We start from the raw sequence: 5,774 nt of genomic DNA on the forward strand, positions 1-5,774 counted from the left end.
TCATGCATGTTACGAGTTATATACCCTCCACTCCTGGTTTGTTCTCGATTCCTGTCTCTATCTCATCCATCTCCTGCACGCTCGATCTTCTTTCTCCCTACCTGTCTCTACTTATACCTACCTTTTCTCGACATCACAATTAACAATTCATTCACAGATCTTGCAAAGACAATTCACACCCCTCCCCCACCCCCCAGGACTCTTCCAGAACGAACCAGATAGATCACGACGAGAGAATCAGCCAAAAAATCTAAAGTCAATGCTGGCATTTGAAAAGTTAACAACTACTAGGGTTACTCTAACTTTAGTGAAGTTAATCTTGTTTTTTTTTGTATTTAATGATACGTGTTTCAATATTCTTTCTCTAATTCACTCCTTCACCATCAAACAATCATCCTACTTCTAGTTTCACTGATGTTCAGCCAAGAAGGTAGGCTTACTGCCTAAAGTTCTTGGACCGGCTGAAGTGGGCCTCCCCCACTGATGTTGGGCTGGTGGTTGCTGTCTAAATTACTGCTGCTTGATCGAGTAGGGAACAACCCAAGGATGCATAGGTTGTCGCTTGAGGAGAATGTGCAGATGTGATAAAGTTTTGAAAAATAGATCCAAAGAACCAAGGATTACCATTGAGTTAAGATGCTCCAATTCAGAATCGGTTGGGGTTTTGTTTGGAGGGTCGTATGTATCGTCAATATTATCTAGCTAGGACATCACAGGTGATACAATGGGCCTTAAACAGAGTGCTCCAGAGTTCATAGTTGTATGTCGTTAAATCAAGGATGAGAGGAACGTAAGACTTTTTGTTGGTGATGTCGTATGCTTTGTGTAGGGGTGCTTTGGTGTTGTTAGACTCGCCTGGCATGGTGGAAAGAAGAAGAGAAGTGTAGAAAATAATAGAAGAAAAGGAAGGTGAATTGTTGACTGATGAGGAAGTCGACGTATGCAGGGATCGACAATGCTACGGTTTTGTTAAGTCTCTAATACCATGTTTAGGAACATAATTTCCCGTATGACAATATGCATTTCACAAAAGTATAAATACAAGGTTGTCTTCTTGTGCCAAATACATATAATATACGTATAAAGATAATGGGCCTAACAATACAATCTCTAATCTAATAAACAAATTCTTTCATTACACGTGTCTTCTTCTGAATCAATTTCCCTTCCAAAGTAAATTACCAATTTACCCTTATCTTTTATTCTTTTCCACTCCATCTAAAATAAACTGTATCAATTTAATGACAATATATCAATCAGTGCGATAATATGAAATCAATCCCGTAATAGTTGGAATCAGTTTAACTTCAACATTAACTCGATAAAACAAGATTTTAATATCATTCAACTTTGAATACTATAGCCAAAATGAATTTTGGATTTTATATATACAAGGTAATTGCATCATCTCCAAAATTGAACTAGAGCTTTCTTCCTTGCCAAAGCTCTCTCTCCTGTGATGACCTGATGCATTGGTCTCCTTCTCATTTTTAGACATCCTCTTTCTCACCCAGATAAACTTGGTCTTTCTTCTCTTCCTCTTTTGCTCTTTATACTTATTCAAGCTAATTTTTTTTTTTTTTTTTTTTTTTTTTTTGTATTTTTACCATTTTTTATGAAAACAGTCCATATATCTTGGAAGAAAAGTTAAGTAGACAGGGAAGTCACGTATTTCCTTTAGGTCATTTTTTCTTTCATCCACACGTGAAAGAAAGTCTTTGGGTTATTTTCTTCCTTAGTTTCTTTCTTGTACTCATCTTTGTAGAGTAATTTTTGGATGAACGTTGGGGAAGAGATCATTCTCTCCGATTAGGTATGTATATGTTCTATCCACCTTTATTTACTTTCATTTCTTTAGATAATGACAAACCTTAATTATTTTTCATCTTTTAGATTAAGTTTCTAATTCATTTTTCTTGAGGTACAACGATCTCTAATTATGCGAACCTTCTATTTTGTCATTTAAGGTGAATTTTTCCTTTTCCTTCAATAATCGATGAACAACCAACTTACAACCCACTAAATCAGCAATCAGGTCTCTAAAATTTCAAGATTTGATGAACAAAATTAATAGAAGTTTCCATCTATGAAGGCGCTATATCAAGAATTAGGTATGTGATAATTTTTCAATTGATTATTTGTTGCGTTTCTTTCTCTTATTTGTGTTATCTCACTGGATAGTTTTCTTTTCAATTTTAGGATTCAAGAAATTTAATCATGTGTTTGATTTTAAATTTTTGCGGGTTTTGTTTGTTATGGAAGTAAGTGATTTGTCTAAAGAGGATATGTCTAAAAAAGATTTGACCCTCTTTGCACGAGTACGAGGAAGAGTCGATACTTCACCGATCTTTAATTCAACTTCAGTGTCCATAGTTTTGGGATCTTCCTATACATAAGAACTCTTTGGAGTAAGTATAATTTCCTTCACATTTACACCATTTTTTTTCATCTGATCTCCTTCAACTTCACCTTCTCAACTTTATGAAATCACATTTTCTATTGTGCATTATTTTAATAGTTTGATGAATGATGATGTTGGAAATTTGTTTGGAAATCATGTTTTTTTGTTTGTTTGGTTTCTGTTGGATTTAATTTTGCCCCGTACACATTAGGAAAATGAAACAAAAAAGATGATGACATTGATTTTCACTTGGATCAAGTTGCTTAACTCCCTTTTTCTTTTTCTTTTTTGATATTCGAGTTTCATGGTTTTCTATTGCCCTCTTAAAATTTTGACAAAACTGTAAAATTGGTCCTTGTGGTTTGTTAAAAACTTTGGATGGGGTCCAAAAAGTTTTTGACTTGCATGGAAGGTCTAAAATCAAGGTTTTTCTAGGTTTTTAGTCCCTGGTGTACTTAAAAAGACGATTTTACTCTTTTCATTTCTTTTTTCTATTTTCTTTATTTTCTTTGGTATTTAAATAATTAAAAATAAAAAATAAAAACTAAAATCTCACCCAACCCCATTATCTCTCTCTCCCCCTCTCTCTCTCTCTCTCTCTCTCTCTCTCTCTCTCTCTCTCTCTCTCTCTCTCTACCCACCGTCTTCCCCACCCTTGTTCCTTTCTCATCTAATGGGAAAACCTTTTAACCCTTCTCTCTTTCTTTTCTCCATTACATACTACCCCAAATTAGTCATCGAAGGTTTCATTCCGGTGATAATCTCCAATATCGAAATTCCCAAACTGTAACACATTCTTTCCGACCATAGACGTTTCAAAGCTGGAAAGACGAGGTAAGAAGTCGCTTTGAATCAGAAAGTTAGATGATTTTATCACTCCACTGAGAAGACCATGAGTGTGAATCAATGCTACTGCTTTCGTTGCTCTGAGCGCTATTTCCTATCCGATTTCCCAATTTAGCGGCATAAATTGAACGCCTTCGCTTCTTGCAAAATTGAAATCGGTTAAAGGTAAAAATTAGAAACCCTAGTTTTCAATTATGGGATTGCTTACCATGTAGGAAATCCTCCAAGCTGCCTAAACATAATTAGTCATGAATAACAAACACTTCGCCGCCGTACCAAAAACCAAATCAGAGCAGCAACAACCACCGGTTGCCACGAAGGTCGCCGAAAAAATTAACCCAGTGCTTGAATTTGCTGCCATGGGTGATGTTTTTACAGATCTTTCTGATTGTGATAATGGAGCCAGAGTATGATGATAACTTAGTAAAGTGTGCCTAAGGATCCACCACCGAGTCTATTCTTGGGGAGTTGAATGAGATCACAGGGGTTGGATGTTGTGATAGTTTCATGATCTCCGAAGATGATTCTGGTGGGACGCCTGATTTTGACTTGTAAGGAGATTGGGGTTTGGTTTGTGAATTGGGTGGTGGTGGGTTTGGTGAGTTTGGTTGAGATGATCGTCTGGAAGAAGATGGAGAGAGAGAGAGAGAGTGGACCCATCCTATTATTTTTCTTTTTCTTTTTTTGCTTTTTTTAATAATAAAACAATTAAAACAAATAAAGAAAATGTAAAAAATAATTAATAAGGGCAAAATTGTCTTTTCAAATTTTAAAGGACCAAAACCAAAGAAAATTCTTGATTTTGAACCTTCCATTCAAGTCAAAAACTTTTTGGATCCAATCCAAAGTTTTTTGTAAACCACAAGGACCAATTTTACAGTTTTGTCTAAAATTTTCTATGGTTTAAAACTTTTGTAAATGTTACTAAGTCCGACCATATATTGTTATGGATTTCGATTAATCTTTTTGGTCTATTACATTTTTTTTAAGTAATTTTCTTAGTAAGTCATTAGATTGAACCTGATGCTGTTTTCAAAATTATTATCTTAAAATGGCATAGTCGACTCTTATATGGATGAACGCTTCTTTTCTGGTAAGCTTTCATAAGATTTCTCTATTTAGCTAATTCTAGAACAAGAATGAAAGAATGTTCTACTCATTTAGGATTTTTTTAAAAAGCTTTAAATGAAAGAATTATCAACATTCCTTAATTGATATGCTTATTAGACGATTGCAGTTACATTTCTTCCTTTTAAATGCATTCTTTTCACACCAGGTTGTTTTTTTGGTGTAAAGCCTCAAGTGAGTTTTTTGTTTAGGCTGCTTCATGAAGAGTTCATTTCCATCATAGTTTTTGGTGGTTGTACAACTGTGAATAAAGTTTACAGAATGATATGTTATTTAGGAATGTTTGATTACTATTTGAAATGTAAGTTATAGTTCCAAAAATATAATACCTTCCGCCAATGTGTATTAACTTTTTATCCAAAACATAATACATTAATACTACTGGAAGATGAACACCTAAGGTGTTTAAATTGGAGGTAGGATTCCAAAGTCACAGAAAAAATCTCAATCTGGATAATAGCCAAAGTGGAGCAACAGACGACTCAAGATGTTCGAGAGACAGGTGCATAAATGCATACTTGGAAGTTGACTAAAGACGATTCAAAAGAAGAAGTAAATAGAAAATAGAATTGAATTTGTATAATTTGTCCCAAACGGGTTGACATAGACTACCAGGAAGAAGTAATAGTTAATTTGCTATTTTTTGTGATTTTTTTTATCTTTTTGTAATCTATTATGTTGTTTCTAGATTTTGTTAGTGGGTTTTATTTGATTTTACTTTATGATACTGCAATTGTACATAGAGAATTAGTCTTTTTTGTTTGACATTAATTGGCTCTCTTATGTATCCCACTTAAACAACATTCCTCTTTAAGCTTGGTTTTGATTCTTTTTTATAGATGTACGAAAAGAAATATGACATCGCATGTCTTTTTTACTTCACAGCCTTAGTATTTTTTTTTTTTGCCAAGCACTATGTTCGCTATCGGGCATTTTTTCCTTTAGTTTTTCATGCACTATATTTAGTGTTATTATATATTCTTTTATCAAATAACCTTTAGTTTTTCATGCACTATATTTAGTGTTATTATATATTCTTTTATCAAATAAGATTCTTCTAATATATTAAGTCACACATCACTTATTTTTTGGATAACAAAAGTAAGGACACATCAAGCAAATTTTAAAACATGTATTACTATGCAAAAATATGTATTTTGTATACATCATAACACATCTAGCAAATTTTAAACCATATATTACTATTGTTGTAAAAAAAAACATAAAACGTGATTATATTGAAAAACCAAGATTTAATTGATTTTTAATCAATAATATATATATATATATATATATATATATATATATATATATATATATATATATATATATATATATATATATATATATATATATATATTCGAGAACAAAACTCTATTTTTTTAACAAAATAAATCAA

General features: G+C 32.8%; 1 long non-coding RNA gene across 2 annotated transcripts; it reads left to right on the top strand.

Annotated features, from left to right (window-relative positions):
* Positions 1-1,593: 1,593 nt before the first annotated feature.
* LOC145038367 (uncharacterized) lies at positions 1,594-5,014 on the top strand. Of its 2 annotated transcripts, XR_013679335.1 has the most exons (4): positions 1,594-1,813; positions 1,968-2,111; positions 2,200-2,408; positions 4,524-5,014. It is a non-coding gene; the product is annotated as an uncharacterized LOC145038367 (long non-coding RNA). The 2 variants fall into 2 exon arrangements; XR_013679334.1 differs by having other exon boundaries at positions 2,200-5,014.
* The last annotated feature ends 760 nt before the right edge of the window (positions 5,015-5,774 follow it).

The sequence above is a fragment of the Lactuca saligna genome, chromosome 4 (assembly GCF_052625555.1).
Source record: "Lactuca saligna cultivar CGN05327 chromosome 4, ASM5262555v1, whole genome shotgun sequence".
NCBI lineage: Eukaryota > Viridiplantae > Streptophyta > Magnoliopsida > Asterales > Asteraceae > Lactuca > Lactuca saligna.